Source organism: Paramormyrops kingsleyae, chromosome 6 (assembly GCF_048594095.1).
Source record: "Paramormyrops kingsleyae isolate MSU_618 chromosome 6, PKINGS_0.4, whole genome shotgun sequence".
Taxonomy (NCBI): Eukaryota; Metazoa; Chordata; class Actinopteri; order Osteoglossiformes; family Mormyridae; genus Paramormyrops; species Paramormyrops kingsleyae.
Genome location: NC_132802.1, coordinates 29,113,705 through 29,133,303, shown reverse-complemented (window position 1 = coordinate 29,133,303; position 19,599 = coordinate 29,113,705). Strand labels below are relative to the sequence as shown.

Sequence of the window (19,599 nt, the reverse complement as noted above, 5' to 3'; positions counted from 1 at the left end):
GCAAAACTACATAATTCTATACAATATAACTGAAAATACACTTCTTGTACGCGACCGCTGAAACACTACGTACCGTCTCGGAGTCTACGGGGCAAACTGAGGCGCCCAGAACTAGGCGCTCTGGCGCCCCGCCCAGGATTAACTACGGGGGCTCGGCTAGCAGCAGCGAGTCGGTTTTGGCTTACCGCCGGTAAAACAATCGAGTGCCACCTGTCGCCACGCCGCGCAATTCCGGCGATTCTGACCAATTTTGCCAGTGCGATTCTGTTTGGATTTCCCCGTCTTCATCCCTGAAATCGCAAATTTCAACCCTGGAAGTCGGAGTTCAATAAATAAATCAATCAGTCCAACAACTGGGAGAAATGATTCTTGGAAAATTTGCAACAGTGGAGAAAGGATGACAAAACATCGAATACATTTAAGTCAGATGACAATAGGGCTGAACGGTTTGGGGAAAGGATCTAATTATGGTTTTTCTGACAGATGTTGTGATTTGATTTGCGATGTTGGTTTTTTTAAAAGTCAAATTTCAGTATTAAGTATGATCTCCTTAGCTTCAAGTCAGCGACTTTATGTAGGGGATCTTATAATATAGCAAGATCTTACCACACAGCGAACAGGCTGCGTTAACATAATCAGACTAGCATTTGTAGCTACAGGCTATTATATATGCGGCGCTGTGTCCTAAGCAGTTAGATAACACGTTTATTGAGCAGATGAACAGAAGAGATTTAGCAGAAGAATCTGCTGTAACCTTTGTGGGCGCTCAAATTATCTGTTGGCTATTTTTTTACAGTGTAAAGCAATGGTGATGAGTTTGATCACGGAAGTAATACATGTGACAGTTTTGCACATGACACAGAACACTGGCCCACTATACCTGTGGTACAGCCCCACAGGCCGGCTGTCATCAGTGATACGAAGCCAGGACAGTGCCAAACGCCCGGTTTTTTTCGGACACCAACTGGGAAGTTACACTTCATTTTAATTTTTATTCATCTGTGAAAATGATTAGTCTAAATGCTCACAAATGTAGCCTGAACGATCTTCCAACAGGAATGATAATTAAAACATGCCTGTATGTTCCAGGTCATCTGATAAATTAAGAGTTCAATTCTATAGCGTCAGGTACTATAGTAACGGCACACGGGCTCGAACTGGGAAGAAAATTCGGCCCAACATACACGGGGCAATATCAGGTTATTTATAATATGAGCTAATTAAGCGACGGATATTAATTTGGCCTTTGATCATGAATTATTTAATTACTTATTATTAAAACTGCATGGTACATTAGTCTTAAGCAGCGAACTAGTGTTTACTGTAGCATTTGTGGCTACTCTATGGAAATATATGTTCAGAAAAGCCACGTACACAAAATGCATTTCTTTCACTCCCGAAATGCATTTCGTCCACAAAGTGACGTTCTTCCATTCTGTTCCAGTCCGTTTCCAATGAGATGTTGCATCCCTAGTTTGCGTGTTTACGTAGTTGCTTACGTAAGTTATAGAACGCAGGGAGGGTATAAATCTCGTCGTTGCTGAGGGAGAGTCTGCAGAATTCTCATTTTGTTTTCAGCTTACCAGCAAAGCAGTACTGACAATGTTCTCCCGCATCGCCAAATCAGCTGCGAGCATTGCTCGCAGCATCTGCAGCTCTTCCCGGAGCAATACAAAGGTGGCAGTGTTGGGTGCATCCGGGGGCATCGGCCAGCCCCTGTCACTGCTCCTGAAGAGGAGTCCCCTTGTGAGCCAGCTGTCCCTATACGACGTTGTCCACACCCTCGGAGTGGCTGCAGACCTCAGCCACATCGAGACCAGGGCGCAGGTGACTGGCTACGTCGGCCCAGAGCAACTGCCGCAAGCTCTGGAGGGGAGTGAAGTCGTCGTCATCCCTGCTGGAGTGCCCAGGAAGCCGGGGATGACACGGGATGACCTGTTTGACACCAACGCCTCCATTGTGGCCACCCTGGCAGATGCCTGCGCCCGCAACTGCCCTGACGCAATGTTATGCGTCATCACCAACCCGGTGAACTCCACTGTCCCCATCGCTTCAGAAATTCTTAAGAAGCATGGAGTTTACGACCCCAAGCGGGTGTTTGGTGTGACGACTCTAGACGTCGTCAGGGCTAACACCTTCGTGGCTGAACTCTCGGGACTGGATCCGGCTCGCGTCAACGTTCCCGTTGTTGGTGGCCATGCGGGCAAGACTATAATTCCGCTTTTGTCCCGGTGTTCTCCCAAAGTGGAGTTCACTGCGGATACGCTGGCCACCCTGACGGGCCGGATCCAGGAGGCAGGCACGGAGGTGGTTAGGGCAAAGGCTGGGGCAGGCTCTGCCACCCTCTCCATGGCATATGCAGGGGCAAGGTTCGCCTTGTCTCTGCTGGATGCCATGAATGGCAAAGAGGGGGTCGTGGAATGTGCATTCGTCAGGTCTGAGGATCACGAATGCACATACTTCTCCACCCCTCTCCTCCTTGGTGGACAAGGAGTGAAGAGGAACCTGGGCCTGGGGAAGCTCTCTGCATTTGAGGAGAAACTGGTGGTGGAAGCCTTGAATGAGCTGAAGGCCTCCATCAGGAAGGGGGAGGACTTTGTTGGAAACACGCCAGGTCAAGGGGAGGCGCAATAAAAGTCCTCCCTTCACAAGGAAGCTGTTTGCTGGACAATGTACTGAAAATAAACTCTTACGAACTATTTTTCTTTGGCCGTGTTGTTTTTTGGTGTGTGAAGCAGAAAGGTTAATTGTGATTTTTCTGACAGATGTTGTGATTTGATTTGCGATGGATTTTTTTTAAAAGTCAAGCTTCAGAATTAAATATGATCTCCTTAGCTTCAAGTCAGCGACTTTATGTAGGGGATCTTATAATATTGCAGGAAAAGTCGGGCGGTAGGGAGCTGAAACAAAGACAGAGTTAGATCGCTCTGCAATTGCATAACAAAAATTACCTTGCCCTGAGCGATTTCACTTGTAATCTTATCATTTACTTGTGTCCTATTATTGTGCAGTACAGACAAGCCAAAACAACAGTCTGCAACTTTACGTAAAGTAGATCCTCGGAGCTGACAAAGGCACACCCGACAACCCCCTCTTGTGCCAAGTCTCAGCCCCCTCGCTGAGTCTGCCTTATTGTACTGTAGTTCTTAGGAGCTATATACAAACTTGTACAAGCTGTTCACCTTGTTTTTTTTTTATGACAATGCTTTTTCTATTTAATTTTAATCCATTAATAAGCTGCAAAAGTGATTTGCAGGCCTGGATAGCATTTTAAATTAATAATTTTATCTGAAGTACTTCTTTTCATATAATATAGCAAGATCTTACAACACAGCGAACAGGCTGCGTTAACATAATCAGACTAGCATTTGTAGCTACAGGTTATTATATATGCGGTGCTGTGTCCTAAGCAGTTAGATAACACGTTTATTGAGCAGATGAACAGAAGAGATTTAGCAGAAGAATCTGCTGTAACCTTTGTGGGCGCTCAAATTATCTGTTGGCTATTTTTTCACAGTGTAAAGCAATGGTGATGAGTTTGATCACGGAAGTAATACATGTGATAGTTTTGCACATGACACAGAACACTGGCCCACTATACCTGTGGTACAGCCCCACAGGCCGGTATCATCAGTGATACGAAGCCAGGACAGCGCCAAACGACCGGTTTTTTTCGGACACCAACTGGGAAGTTACACTTCATTTTAATTTTTATTCATCTGTGAAAATGATTAGTCTAAATGCTCACAAATGTAGCCTGAACGATCTTCCAACAGGAATGATAATTAAAACATGCCTGTATGTTCCAGGTCATCCGATAAATTAAGAGTTCAATTCTATAGCGTCAGGTACTATAGTAACGGCACACGGGCTCGGACTGGGAAGAAACTTCGGCCCTGATTTTAAAAGTGAGCATTAAACAATTATAACTAATTTCAGTTAAATTATTTATTCCATAATAAACAAATCTATCCAAAATAGTCTTATTTTTATTATAATAATATATAATATAGTTTTCCAAACGCGCATGCGCCTTTACGTATCCCCATGCACTGTAACGGTTTTTTTTCCCCGTCGCGCCACGGAGGTCGTTTGTGAGGAGTTTTGGCGGGCAGGCGTGAATTGTCAGAAGGTAATTTATAAGTTTTTTTGATGCTGCTGTTGCTGTTTATTTGCTATTTACTCGTATTTTAACATATTATTTATCTTAGCCGTAAAAAATTCTCGACGGTTTTGCGGACCACGTTTTAAAATTTCCTGTCAGAAAGTTATCAGATTAGATTGTTAGTTAATTTACGTCTCAGTACACAGTGGTGTGCAGCGGTTGTTATATCAATGTGTTCAGTTTGTTTTTTAAAGTAGGCCTATCAATTTTTCCATGTTCTCATTGAAGAGGACACTTCATTTTTCAGTGATCCAGAAAGACAGCTTGAAAGGGGAGATCGTTGTAGAAGGTACAATAATTTTCCTACCCCGTTTCATTGCTATGACTTAAGCACAGATTTCAAGCTTAGAATTTCTGCATTATAGAATAAAAATGTGTACTCTCTGCGGTTTATCTAATCCATTAGCATCTGTGTTTTTTGTGTATGTTGTCTAAAGATTGTAATTTTCTATTATGGCTGTGCGATATGTCCAAAAACTCATGTAACATTTTAGGTCATTTCATATCTCGTTGATACATATCATGATATAGCACATTTTCTGTAGGTTCAGAGCATAGTTTATGTAAAATGATCACATGGATAGACTTATGTCTTGTTAACTCTCATTTGTCTAGTGTATCATTCAAATGTATCAAATAGCTTAAATGCATTACCACTAACTGTGATTTGCAACACAATGTAATAAATGACAGAATATTTTATAAAACAATTAGTATTTTTCTGTCGTTACATCTTCATTTTGCACAGCCCTATTTATAATTATAGTATACACATTTTTTCAATAGACCAAACAAGAGATTGGAGGAGCTGGGCCATGGCTGCGGTAGTGTAGCTGTAAAAAAAGATGTCCATCCCTACCCAAACCTCCTCCTCGTCCAGTATTGACCTCTATTACCGAACACACTTCATCCTCTTCTGAACAACCTCCTTCTTCTCCTACTGCTGCATGTTCAGAGTCTCCCCAGCCAGCAGTAAATGAGCTACCAATGAGTTCTGCGACAGCAGTGTCACATAACAGTCAACGTTATTCAACCTCAGTACTCATTCCAGGTATGGTTGCACATGGTTTGTCACAAAGTAATTCCATACCATAATGCACAAGAGTCCTTGTGCAGGCCTGGCCACCAGACGCTCGCCATCGAGCCCCACCCCCAGGCCTGGCTCCAGGGGGGGGCCCCGGTGACCCGCGTCAGAGCGAGGGAAAACGTGAATCAATGTTTTTACTCATCATAAGGGGTCTGATGAGCCACACTTCGTCTGGTTCCTCACCCAGGACCTGTTTGCCTTGGGTGACCCTATCAGTAGCATAAAGCCCTGGGCAACTTAGCTCCTGGGATCATTGGAACACGCAAACCCCTCTACCACGATAAGGTGTCGGCTCCAGGAGAGGTTGCACCAGGAGAGGTTGCAGGAACTGTTAAGGAAATAATTTGTATCATCATTTTTTCTGTTAGTCTCTATGCCTATAATGTTGCAGACCTGACTCACATATACACAATGATTAACCTTCCACTCATAAAATACTTTTTTTAATGAATACAGGCAAAGTTGTTAGTACAGTCTGAGTTAAAAAGTGACATAAAAAGTTAAGTGAAGTAAGACTACTAAAATCCCTCTTTATAAATGTATCAACCTTTGCAGACTGTCTACCTGGGAACTGTTGGAGGTGGAGATGTAGCATCTACAACCAGGCGTGTGATGTCAACTCTCATGACCAATGAGCTAGCTACACAGCTAAACTGGATGGGCCATGGAGAAAAACAAGGCTTTTGAAGCCTAAAACTCTGTATAGTTGTCTGCGGTAAGATTTACTCTGGATTTTAGAGCCTCAGCTTCTTAATTTACACTGGGCAGAATATTTTAATTTGTACTTCAGCTTTTGATGAACAAGAAATTTCTCAGTTGCAAACTATACGTTTGCCCACAATGGGCCAGCATTTTGGGGCCAATGTCGTGCCGATGTGCAAATTCCAATCGGGCCAATGTAGGCTGCCCACTTGGGGCCCGGCGACCCATAACGCCTCAGAGGCTCAGCTGACACTTGCCAAATCTGAGCTAGTGAGGGCCACAGAGGTTAAGCCGGTGTTTGCCGTAACTCAGCGTGTGTGCGCCTCAGAGGCTGGGCCGGACTTTATGCCATAACCCAGCGTGTGCGCACCTCAGAGGCTGAGCCAGACATTATGCCGTGACTCAGCTTGTGCGAGCCTCAGAGGCTGGGCCGGACTTTGCCGTAACTGAACTTGGGCAGTCGCATCGGGTCTCGGACAAACGGGGTTGAGTCAGAGGCTGGAAGAGAATGTTAGTTAGAATAACCCCAGTCTCTGAGAAACATGCAGAGGTTAACAAAGTCAGACAGCCAAGAAGTAATCAAAAACACAGTTTATTAACAATTAATATATAACACATCAATTTAACTAAATATAACATTAAGGTCATTTTAACCCCACCGAGTGGGGGTGAGGTGTCTTGTCGGAGCCAGTGGACTTTTGCTTCAGGACACTGGTTGGAACATTACCGGCTTGCCAGAGGCTTGCCAGAGCCGGCGGCCTTAAAGGTGTTTCGCAAAGTCCTCCCCCTTCCTGATGGAGGCCTTCAGCTCCTCCAGGGCTTCCGCCACCAGTTTCCTGCAATATTATAAGATCCCCTACATAAAGTCGCTGACTTGAAGCTAAGGAGATCATATTTAATTCTGAAGCTTGACTTTTAAAAAAAATCCATCGCAAATCAAATCACAACATCTGTCAGAAAAATCACAATTAACCTTTCTGCCTCACACACCAAAAAACAACACGGCCAAAGAAAAATAGTTCGTAAGAGTTTATTTACAGTACATTGTCCAGCAAACAGCTTCCTTGTGAAGGGAGGACTTTTAGTGCGCCTCCCCTTGACCTGGCGTGTTTCCAACAAAGTCCTCCCCCTTCCTGATGGAGGCCTTCAGCTCATCCAAGGCTTCCACCACCAGTTTCTCCTCAAAGGCAGAGAGCTTCCCCAGGCCCAGGTTCCTCTTCACTCCTTGTCCACCAAGGAGGAGAGGGGTGGAGAAGTATGTGCATTCGTGATCCTCAGACCTGACGAATGCACACTCCACGACCCCCTCTTTGCCATTCATGGCATCCAGCAGAGACAAGGCGAACCTTGCCCCTGCGTATGCCATGGAGAGGGTGGCAGAGCCTGCCCCAGCCTTTGCCTCAACCACCTCCGTGCCTGCCTCCTGGATCCGGCCCGTCAGGGTGGCCAGCGTATCTAATTTTTAAGAATTTCCGAAGTGATGGGAACAGTGGAGTTTACCGGGTTGGTGATGACACATAACATTGCGTCAGGGCAGTTGCGGGCACAGGTATCTGCCAGGGTGGCCACGATGGAGGCGTTTGTGTCAAATAGATCATCTCGCGTCATCCCCGGCTTCCTGGGCACTCCAGCAGGGATGACGACAACTTCACTCCCCTTCAGTGCTTGCGGGAGTTGCTCTGGGCCGACGTAGCCAGTCACCTGCGCCCTGGTCTCGATGTGGCTGAGGTCTGCAGCCACTCCGAGGGTGTGGACGACGTCGTAAAGGGAGAGCTGACTGACCAGGGGACTGCTCTTCAGGAGCAGTGACAGGGGCTGGCCGATGCCCCCGGACACACCCAGCACTGCCACCTTGGCATTGTTCTGGGAAGAGGTGCATAAGCTACGAGCGATGCTTGCAGCTGATCTTGCGATGCGGGAAAACATTCTGACTACTGGTTTGCTGGTAGGATTAAAACAAAATAGAAAGTATGTAGATTCTCCCTTAGCAACGGCACTGACATCCTCTACCACGGCTCCCGGTCGAGAGCGACAAAAACTCTTGACTAAAGAACCGAACTGAATTGAAGTTCAAACAAGTGCACAGTTAGTCCTTGCTGCAGAAAATGTCACTCTGAGATGATCATCCAAAGGGTTCCTGTCTTCCAAAGTGTGCTGTCAAGAACAAATTAAATTATGTCAGTTAAAGAGATTATGTTAATCATGTACACAGATTGTTTCTCAGTAAACGTGACATTAATTAGTGTCAATAACAATAGAGGTCGACCGACATATTGGCCGGCCGATATTTGGCATTTTTTTTAATACTACGAGTGTAGTACGCCGATTTACAGACAGGCACGTCTGCGGGCAGCCCAGTGTTACTGTTGCTTCTGGTTTTTTTTTTTCTTGTGTCGGACAGTTTCACTCCGTGTGTGTGGGGCGGAGCAGGCAGATCTCTGCAGCGTGTTTGAGAGAACGGAGATTCGAACAATGTGTCAGACGTCTAGATGAAAAGTGCACGACTTTGCGCTGTTGGTTTCCTCATTAAACATGTCTATCTTTTATACGGGCTTATCCGTCGAAAACGTCACAATCACTAGGGGCTTACGTTGTCCTTGCATACAAGGCTGTGTAATACGACAGAGTTATTTTATTTTCTGCGATCGCTAGATTCTAATTGTGAATTTGGCTTGTAAGCCATCTGTCTGCTAACAACATAAGCAACATGTTAGTGACAGGTTTTGGGCCTTGTACACTACTCATCATACCACGATGCACTTAGTTACTAGTGTTTTTTTTTCTTTCAAAATGTATTAGAGTGTAATTGTTTTAATGTGCATGGAATACTGGAATTGTAGAATGAATTGAAGATGAAAGCACTGTAATAAAAATGCTAACCTTGCATTTCATCTTCTGCTTTAGTAATTGCTATCTAATGGCTGTGAGGGACGGGTGGGGCAAGGAAGACTCAGGGACCGGAAGTGGGATTAACCCTGGGGAACCCAGAGCACCTTATTATAGGAAAAATATCTCCATTGGCTAAAATGATCATACAGACCCAGTGAACTCAAAAACAGGTGTTTTGTAAAAAAAATAACCCTTTCCCAGTCCATGTTATGAAATGTGCCATATACGACCCGCTGGACTGTTCATGCTCTTCCAACTTGTTAATTTGTTAATGTAAAGGGGCAGCATGTGGCTCAGTGGGCTAAGCCTGTGTGCTTGTAATCACAAGGTTGCCGCTTCAAACCCAGCCTCAGCATGTCTGCGGGTCCTTGAGCAAGGCCCTTAACCCCCAGCTCCCTGGGCGCTGCCATGGACTGCTTGCTTGCAAAGACCAAGTTGAGGGAGGCGTAAAAAAAAAAGACAATTTCCCCACGGGGATTCATAAAGTGATGACTATTATTAAATTTCACCTATGAAATAAGGACAGAAAAGAAGGAGAAACCAAATCTTTGCAACATTCTCATTTCCAAAATGCAAAATGCATTTATTGAGTTTTCCTTTTCATCATTCACCATGTGCTGGCAATAAGACACATGCTTCAAACATGCCAAACCATCAAGAAACAGGTCAAGTGAACGGACCTGCAAAAAGGTGCACTACACACAGAAAGTTTACCTGTGGTGGGTTGTAAGGTCTGGTGTACCACATGTATTCCCTCTGTTTTTGAGGCTGATGTTGAGCACATGGAACATGATCATCACAGTTGCCAGAAAAGTTTCAAAACATCCAAAACCTAGTTGTACATGTTCTATAACATCTAAACATTATAACTGATGATGCAAAATTTCTGCCACTTACCTATTCACAGCTTGACAGGTGAATCTCAAAACGCGTTAGGGGCCATATTTATTGTGGAAAAAAATCTGGTTAATTGAGTCAGTAATCACTAAATGTCACTGTTACTGGTTCAATGGGCTGTAAAGCAAAAAAAAAAATTTCTTAACTTTGATGAGTGGGTTGAATGTAAGGCAGAAATAAAAGGAAGGGTCGTGTATGACCCTGTGGGTTCCCCAGGGTTAAAACTGAAGACAACATGCACATTCCTTTTTGTATTGTTTAGAAATTTTCCTTTCCTAAGAAATGAAGAGTTTGCTGCTATATTGTGCACTAGGAGATTCTGATGCTGCTGTTTTTATTGTTTATAAGTTTGTTTACAAGTTGTATTGTGTTTTGTTATTTAAGTTTATATTTAAATTTACACAAGTCAGTATTCAATAAATGCCAAGTTGAGAAATTTTCTGTATCGTTTGTTATTATTAGCGTGATATTTTACCATGCAAATAGAGGGGAAAACATCCAATTATCGGCCAAAAAAAAATCGGCAGCATATATCGGCCATCGGCTGACCCCGACTCCTAAATATCGGCATCGGCTACTGAAAAACCCATGGCGGTCGACCTCTAAATAACAATACTCACAGAGGACACGCTGCACACGGAGTTTCATCTGGGCCTCCAACCAACCTCGTATAGCTGTCACTGAAACTGGCCTGACGTCTGTGAACCGGCACTCCTGCCTGGCACGTCCACATCCAGGGTCACCAGGTGGGTCTGAAGAAACCTGTCAAATACTGACTGGACATCCAACTGTTGATTTGATCCAAAGGCAGCGTCCCGTGCAGTGCCACAGGCAGCACGACTGGTTCCCTCTTCCGCAGACTTTCCACTGAAATGGAGAACAGTTTAAGGTTAGTATTCAGTGGTGAGGGTTTTGATTTCGTGTGTCGATTTTTCCAAGTCTTCTGACATACATAAAACATGCTTACCGATTTACCTGCCAGCTTGCTCCTCAGCTTACTGGCCGCCACCACATTTTGAGCTGTCGGAGTAGAATGAGTGAGATAATCGGCGAACAAAGACTTTTCAGAGTCTGTCGTGCTCTTGCTGTCTGTTTCAAACACTCCTGGGCAGTCTGGCTGGTCACTGGGTCCATCTGGTATCAAAAATGCAAGATTAATATAAGAACATAAGACATTTACAAACGAGAGGGGGCCATTCGGCCCATCAAGCTCGTTTGGGGAGAACTTAACTAATAGCTCAGAGTTGTTAAAATCTTATCTAGCTCTGATTTAAAGGAACCCAGGGTTTTACTGTAGCTTCCGCTACACTAGCAGGAAGACTATTCCATACTCTAACTACACGCTGTGTAAAGAAGTGCTTCCTCAAATTTGTTTTAAAATGTTCTCCTGCTAATTTCCACAATATGAGAAACTAACGTAACACCCGATAACGTATTTAGAAGATACTGTAGGGGAAATGCATCATGACGATTAGCTAACTTTTGGTGTAGCCGGTTGAGGTCGTTTGAGACGTTCTATGTATGTCTTCCTGTGGTGGAGACAAAAAACCTCATCCCACCCAGGTCATCAGTGGTTCTTTGATCCCCCTTGGAGCTCAGCAGATGTGGACGCACATGGCTGAAGTAGATGTCAAACCACAGTGGCAGAGGAAAAACAGCAACAAAGATTTAATTCCTGCTTTTGAACAGGCCCTGCTTGGTTCTGGCTGGAAATGTGAAATAAATTTGATAAATTCAGATTTCTCTTCCTCAGAGAATAGAGCAAATGTGGCCCCTCGTTGTATGGATGTTTCCTGCTACTTCACACAGATGACCGTATCGTATAGCCCATTAAGATGGGTAACAAAAAGAGTACTGTACAATACTTACGGTCAAGGGACGTCACAAGCAGTAGGGTAAGCAGGATTTCTTGCTGATTTTGGGTCTCCTGGCAGCACACATTGAGAACAGCAGGGGTGTTAGAAAAGACTAGAGGCAGAGAAGACAAAACGTATCACCAAATCAACAAGTTACATGGGTGTGAACAATTGAACTTACCTCCTTTGGGCAATCTCCTTGCTCACCAGCTTGGCACAGCTTTGTTGGGGTGAGCCAATGTACTCAGTGAAGAACATGCAGTCGCTCCACAGTCCTTCATTCAAGTACCTGAGGTCAGTGTTTGTAGTATGATATTTCAGGAATCTGAAAGAGGAAGTACACATATTTAAAGTTTATATACACACACACAAACAAACACACACATATATATGCATATATATATATATATGTGTGTGTGTGTGTGTGTGTATGCTACTAATTCACAAAACATGCCACCAACCTCTTCAGACTCTTTAGGTAATTCATCTGCATCTGCTTGGACAGCTTTACCTCAGTCATCTCATAGAGGAACAACTTAGTTTTATCTCTTTCCTCGACAAATCCCAAGGAAGGCTTCTCCAAGTTCATGTAATAAATGAACCTGCTGACATTTTTCACCTGTAAAGAAAAAAAGCATAACGGGGGGAGGGGGGGGCATTAGTCACCAGTCACCACTCCAGGTGATTGAGGACACTCCAGCTCCTCAATCATCCATTTAAAAGGATCAGTTTTGTAAATTTCAGACAGAAGAAACAACATGATATATAAACAGGCTGAAAAGCTCTTCAACCAACCTGCTAAGTGGGTTCGCATCATTGAAAATCTCTTGCATGTGCCTGTAGCTGAAGATCCTGCCCCACTGCAGAGTATCCTGCACATCCTGCTTCGCCTTGTCTTTACCTTCCTTGATGGCATCATTAGATGTTGTCTTCAGGCAAACCCGACTGATAGCAATTGCATAACAAAAAATACCTTGCCCTGAGCGATTTCACTTGTAATCTTATCATTTACTTGTGTCCTATTATTGTGCAGTACAGACAAACCAAAACAACAGAGGCGAGAGCTTGCTCACAAGGGGACTCTTCTTCAGGAGCAGTGACGGGCTGGCCGAAGTTGTTGTGCAAGCGAGCGCTCTTGGGTGTTGGCGTGCTCCGGCTTCCCGCTTGTTGTACACCCGTTACTTGGTAGTGGATCTGCTCTGTGTTCGCATCGCGCTGTACTGCTCTTAAAGTAGATTTGAGGACATAGGCATGGGCGTAAATCCCGGGGGGGGGACGGAGGGGACATGTCCCCCCCTATCCGAGGGTTGTCCCCCCCCAAAAAAATTATATATATATAAAAAAAAATCGCACTATTGTGAAAAATATATGTATGTATACCTAAAATAATTCTGTAAGTAGAAAAAAAAACAAACGCAAAAAATGCATTTAGAAACAGTTGAGTTCCCCCTCCCCTTCCTCACAGTGGTTTGGCCAACTGCCTGCTTTCCCAGTTCATCTCACCTACTCTACACACGAGTCAGGTTTGTGGCTGCGGCTCAATTAATGTTGAACTCCAGTAAGTAGGGTATATTATTCACTTTAAATAAAGCGATTCTCTTTAATGTAGTTGATGCAGACTCATTCATAAATTAGTTGCGGCAAAAATGCTGATTACCGATTTAATTTTCCATGAATCTGCTATATTAGCGATTAAAATATTACTTATCTACATTAACGTTAGCTTGTTTACAATAGCTTGTTGCATAGTGCACTGCAACTAACACGCCAAAGCCGTTTCCCATGCATTGTTTTATTTGTGACGACTTGGCATAATGTTAACTTAACATTAACGGCCACAATTAGCATATTGTTTAGCTGTGCATTTACTAAATGCTACGTCCGAACTGACCCCACTGTATTTTTTTGTATAATCAATTTCTATTATGCATTTAAACAGTCATGTTTAAATTTTATTGTATGTTGATGGCTTGACTGTAAACAACATTAACAAACAATGCAATAAATAGTTTTGAGGAAAAATCTGCTTTGTCATTGAACCTGAGAAAAACTTTGAAAATAACCATAATGACGCAGTCTCCATGCTACAATAATAATGATAGAAGCAAAGTTTTTCATTGTGGGGACATATCTTTATAAGTACAATTTGACTTTATTATTTGTGTCCCCTTCAAAAATTGCTCATGAGAAATTTTATATTTATTGTCCCCCCCTACTGTTAAATGAAATTTACACCCATGGACATAGGGATGGAAAAATATTTGCACTCAGTTTCCTCGGAGCTGACAAACGCACACCCGACAACCCCCTCTTGTGCCAAGTCTCAGCCTCCTCGCTGAGTCTGCCTTATTGTACTGTAATTCTTAGGAGCTGTATACAAACTTGTACAAGCTGTTCACATCGTTTTTTTTTTTTATAACTGAATGCTTTTTCCACTTTATTTTAATCCATCAATATGCTGCAAAACTGATTTGCAGGCCTGGAGTTTGTGATACCATTTTAATAAATACTGAAGGAATTTGTTCTTTTAATCTTAAAAAGATATACTCTGACACATAACATACCGTCAGGGCAGTTATGGGCACAGGCATCACCCAGGGTGGCAACGATGCCGGATCCACGGGGGAGGAACGGGGTTAGGTCGGACGGGAGAGGGAAGGTTCTGGAGGCGTGAGAAGAGGAGGCAGGAAAAGTCGGGCGGTACGGAGCTGAAACAAAGACAGGGTTAGATCGCTCAGCAATTGCATACCAAAAATTACCTTGCCCTGAGCGATTTCACTTATAATCTTATCATTTACTTGTGTCCTATTATTGTGCAATACAGACAAGCCAAAACAACAGTTTGTAACTTCACTTAAAGTAGATTTGAGGACATAGGGATGAAGAAATATTTGCACTAAGTGTCCTCGGAGCTGACAAACGCACACCCGACAACCCCCTCTTGTGCCAAATCTCAGCCTCCTCGCTGAGTCTGCCTTATTGTACCGTAATTCTTAGGAGCTGTATACAAACTTGTACAAGCTGTTCACATTGTTTTTTTTATGACTGAATGCTTTTTCCATTTTATTTTAATCCATTAATATGCTGCAAAAGTGATTTGCAGGCCTGGAGTTCTGGATACCATTTTAATAAATACTGAATGAATTTGTTCTTTTAATCTTAAAAAGATATACCCTGACACATAACATACCGTCAGGGCAGTTATGGGCACAGGCATCACCCAGGGTGGCAACGATGGCGGATCCACGGGGGAGGAACGGGGTTAGGTTGGATGAGAGTGGGATGGTTCTGGAGGCGTGGGAAGAGGAGGCAGGAAAAGTCGGGCGGTACGGAGCTGAAACAAAGACAGGGTTAGATCGCTCTGCAATTGCATACCAAAAATTACCTTGCCCTGAGCGATTTCATATATAATCTTATCATTTACTTGTATCCTATAATTGTGCAGCACAGACAAGCCGAAACAACAGAGGCGAGAGCTTGCTCACAAGGGGACCCTTCTTCAGGAGCAGTGACGGGCTGGCCGATGCCCCTGGACGCACCCAACACTGTCACCTTGGCATTGTTCTGGGAAGATGTGCATAAGGTACGAGCGGTGCTTGCAGCTGATCTTGCAATGCGGGAAAACATTCTGACTACTGGTTTGCTGCTAGGATTAAAACAAAATAGAAATTATGCAGATTCTCACTTAGCAATGGCACTGACATCGATTAAAATAAAAGTTGTTGTGCACGCGAGCGCTCTTGGGTGTTGGCGCGCTCCGGCTTCCCGCTTGTTGTACACCCGTTACTTGGTAGTGGATCTGCGCTGTGTTCGTATCGCGCTGTACAATTAGCTGGACGACGGATTTGTGGTGGTGTTTATTGTCCACCGATTTGGATAGAATAATTATTAAAACATGTGAACACAAGGGTTACACACAGTCTTCTACCGTCTCCCAGTCCACATTGTGGAAACTCCGCTCACAGCAAATAAGTTGTACGCATTACTGCAAACTGGACACAACCATTCGATCAATTACAAAGGAAAATAAAATACCAGTGCTGGATAAACAACACACTTGAGTAGAGTAATTCCTGAAACAAGTGGATACAGGGGTTACACACAGTCATCTCCCTAACAGAGAACATAAAAAGCCCGGTCACCTATATCCATCAAAATAACGCATTTTAACAAAAACGACATGAAACGGCACACGAATATATTTATTCACAAACGTAAACAAAAGCAAAACTACATAATTCTATACAATATAACTGAAAATACACTTCTTGTACGCGACCGCTGAAACACTACGTACCGTCTCGGAGTCTACGGGGCAAACTGAGGCGCCCAGAACTAGGCGCTCTGGCGCCCCGCCCAGGATTAACTACGGGGGCTCGGCTAGCAGCAGCGAGTCGGTTTTGGCTTACCGCCGGTAAAACAATCGAGTGCCACCTGTCGCCACGCCGCGCAATTCCGGCGATTCTGACCAATTTTGCCAGTGCGATTCTGTTTGGATTTCCCCGTCTTCATCCCTGAAATCGCAAATTTCAACCCTGGAAGTCGGAGTTCAATAAATAAATCAATCAGTCCAACAACTGGGAGAAATGATTCTTGGAAAATTTGCAACAGTGGAGAAAGGATGACAAAACATCGAATACATTTAAGTCAGATGACAATAGGGCTGAACGGTTTGGGGAAAGGATCTAATTATGGTTTTTCTGACAGATGTTGTGATTTGATTTGCGATGTTGGTTTTTTTAAAAGTCAAATTTCAGTATTAAGTATGATCTCCTTAGCTTCAAGTCAGCGACTTTATGTAGGGGATCTTATAATATAGCAAGATCTTACCACACAGCGAACAGGCTGCGTTAACATAATCAGACTAGCATTTGTAGCTACAGGCTATTATATATGCGGCGCTGTGTCCTAAGCAGTTAGATAACACGTTTATTGAGCAGATGAACAGAAGAGATTTAGCAGAAGAATCTGCTGTAACCTTTGTGGGCGCTCAAATTATCTGTTGGCTATTTTTTTACAGTGTAAAGCAATGGTGATGAGTTTGATCACGGAAGTAATACATGTGACAGTTTTGCACATGACACAGAACACTGGCCCACTATACCTGTGGTACAGCCCCACAGGCCGGCTGTCATCAGTGATACGAAGCCAGGACAGTGCCAAACGCCCGGTTTTTTTCGGACACCAACTGGGAAGTTACACTTCATTTTAATTTTTATTCATCTGTGAAAATGATTAGTCTAAATGCTCACAAATGTAGCCTGAACGATCTTCCAACAGGAATGATAATTAAAACATGCCTGTATGTTCCAGGTCATCTGATAAATTAAGAGTTCAATTCTATAGCGTCAGGTACTATAGTAACGGCACACGGGCTCGAACTGGGAAGAAAATTCGGCCCAACATACACGGGGCAATATCAGGTTATTTATAATATGAGCTAATTAAGCGACGGATATTAATTTGGCCTTTGATCATGAATTATTTAATTACTTATTATTAAAACTGCATGGTACATTAGTCTTAAGCAGCGAACTAGTGTTTACTGTAGCATTTGTGGCTACTCTATGGAAATATATGTTCAGAAAAGCCACGTACACAAAATGCATTTCTTTCACTCCCGAAATGCATTTCGTCCACAAAGTGACGTTCTTCCATTCTGTTCCAGTCCGTTTCCAATGAGATGTTGCATCCCTAGTTTGCGTGTTTACGTAGTTGCTTACGTAAGTTATAGAACGCAGGGAGGGTATAAATCTCGTCGTTGCTGAGGGAGAGTCTGCAGAATTCTCATTTTGTTTTCAGCTTACCAGCAAAGCAGTACTGACAATGTTCTCCCGCATCGCCAAATCAGCTGCGAGCATTGCTCGCAGCATCTGCAGCTCTTCCCGGAGCAATACAAAGGTGGCAGTGTTGGGTGCATCCGGGGGCATCGGCCAGCCCCTGTCACTGCTCCTGAAGAGGAGTCCCCTTGTGAGCCAGCTGTCCCTATACGACGTTGTCCACACCCTCGGAGTGGCTGCTGACCTCAGCCACATCGAGACCAGGGCGCAGGTGACTGGCTACGTCGGCCCAGAGCAACTGCCGCAAGCTCTGGAGGGGAGTGAAGTCGTCGTCATCCCTGCTGGAGTGCCCAGGAAGCCGGGGATGACACGGGATGACCTGTTTGACACCAACGCCTCCATTGTGGCCACCCTGGCAGATGCCTGCGCCCGCAACTGCCCTGACGCAATGTTATGCGTCATCACCAACCCGGTGAACTCCACTGTCCCCATCGCTTCAGAAATTCTTAAGAAGCATGGAGTTTACGACCCCAAGCGGGTGTTTGGTGTGACGACTCTAGACGTCGTCAGGGCTAACACCTTCGTGGCTGAACTCTCGGGACTGGATCCGGCTCGCGTCAACGTTCCCGTTGTTGGTGGCCATGCGGGCAAGACTATAATTCCGCTTTTGTCCCGGTGTTCTCCCAAAGTGGAGTTCACTGCGGATACGCTGGCCACCCTGACGGGCCGGATCCAGGAGGCAGGCACGGAGGTGGTTAGGGCAAAGGCTGGGGCAGGCTCTGCCACCCTCTCCATGGCATATGCAGGGGCAAGGTTCGCCTTGTCTCTGCTGGATGCCATGAATGGCAAAGAGGGGGTCGTGGAATGTGCATTCGTCAGGTCTGAGGATCACGAATGCACATACTTCTCCACCCCTCTCCTCCTTGGTGGACAAGGAGTGAAGAGGAACCTGGGCCTGGGGAAGCTCTCTGCATTTGAGGAGAAACTGGTGGTGGAAGCCTTGAATGAGCTGAAGGCCTCCATCAGGAAGGGGGAGGACTTTGTTGGAAACACGCCAGGTCAAGGGGAGGCGCAATAAAAGTCCTCCCTTCACAAGGAAGCTGTTTGCTGGACAATGTACTGAAAATAAACTCTTACGAACTATTTTTCTTTGGCCGTGTTGTTTTTTGGTGTGTGAAGCAGAAAGGTTAATTGTGATTTTTCTGACAGATGTTGTGATTTGATTTGCGATGGATTTTTTTTAAAAGTCAAGCTTCAGAATTAAATATGATCTCCTTAGCTTCAAGTCAGCGACTTTATGTAGGGGATCTTATAATATTGCAGGAAAAGTCGGGCGGTAGGGAGCTGAAACAAAGACAGAGTTAGATCGCTCTGCAATTGCATAACAAAAATTACCTTGCCCTGAGCGATTTCACTTGTAATCTTATCATTTACTTGTGTCCTATTATTGTGCAGTACAGACAAGCCAAAACAACAGTCTGCAACTTTACGTAAAGTAGATCCTCGGAGCTGACAAAGGCACACCCGACAACCCCCTCTTGTGCCAAGTCTCAGCCCCCTCGCTGAGTCTGCCTTATTGTACTGTAGTTCTTAGGAGCTATATACAAACTTGTACAAGCTGTTCACCTTGTTTTTTTTTTATGACAATGCTTTTTCTATTTAATTTTAATCCATTAATAAGCTGCAAAAGTGATTTGCAGGCCTGGATAGCATTTTAAATTAATAATTTTATCTGAAGTACTTCTTTTCATATAATATAGCAAGATCTTACAACACAGCGAACAGGCTGCGTTAACATAATCAGACTAGCATTTGTAGCTACAGGTTATTATATATGCGGTGCTGTGTCCTAAGCAGTTAGATAACACGTTTATTGAGCAGATGAACAGAAGAGATTTAGCAGAAGAATCTGCTGTAACCTTTGTGGGCGCTCAAATTATCTGTTGGCTATTTTTTCACAGTGTAAAGCAATGGTGATGAGTTTGATCACGGAAGTAATACATGTGATAGTTTTGCACATGACACAGAACACTGGCCCACTATACCTGTGGTACAGCCCCACAGGCCGGTATCATCAGTGATACGAAGCCAGGACAGCGCCAAACGACCGGTTTTTTTCGGACACCAACTGGGAAGTTACACTTCATTTTAATTTTTATTCATCTGTGAAAATGATTAGTCTAAATGCTCACAAATGTAGCCTGAACGATCTTCCAACAGGAA

General features: G+C 44.1%; 1 long non-coding RNA gene and 3 pseudogenes across 1 annotated transcript; 3 read left to right on the top strand and 1 right to left on the bottom strand.

The window, feature by feature from the left end:
• Positions 1-1,265: 1,265 nt before the first annotated feature.
• LOC140591755 (malate dehydrogenase, mitochondrial pseudogene) lies at positions 1,266-2,699 on the top strand (annotated as a pseudogene).
• A 1,450-nt stretch (positions 2,700-4,149) lies between these two features.
• On the top strand, positions 4,150-6,643 carry LOC140591675 (uncharacterized). The gene is made up of 3 exons (XR_011991957.1): positions 4,150-4,454; positions 4,952-5,216; positions 5,808-6,643. It is a non-coding gene; the product is annotated as an uncharacterized lncRNA (long non-coding RNA).
• LOC140591674 (malate dehydrogenase, mitochondrial pseudogene) lies at positions 6,531-16,624 on the bottom strand (annotated as a pseudogene).
• A 366-nt stretch (positions 16,625-16,990) lies between these two features.
• On the top strand, positions 16,991-18,519 carry LOC140591754 (malate dehydrogenase, mitochondrial pseudogene; annotated as a pseudogene).
• The last annotated feature ends 1,080 nt before the right edge of the window (positions 18,520-19,599 follow it).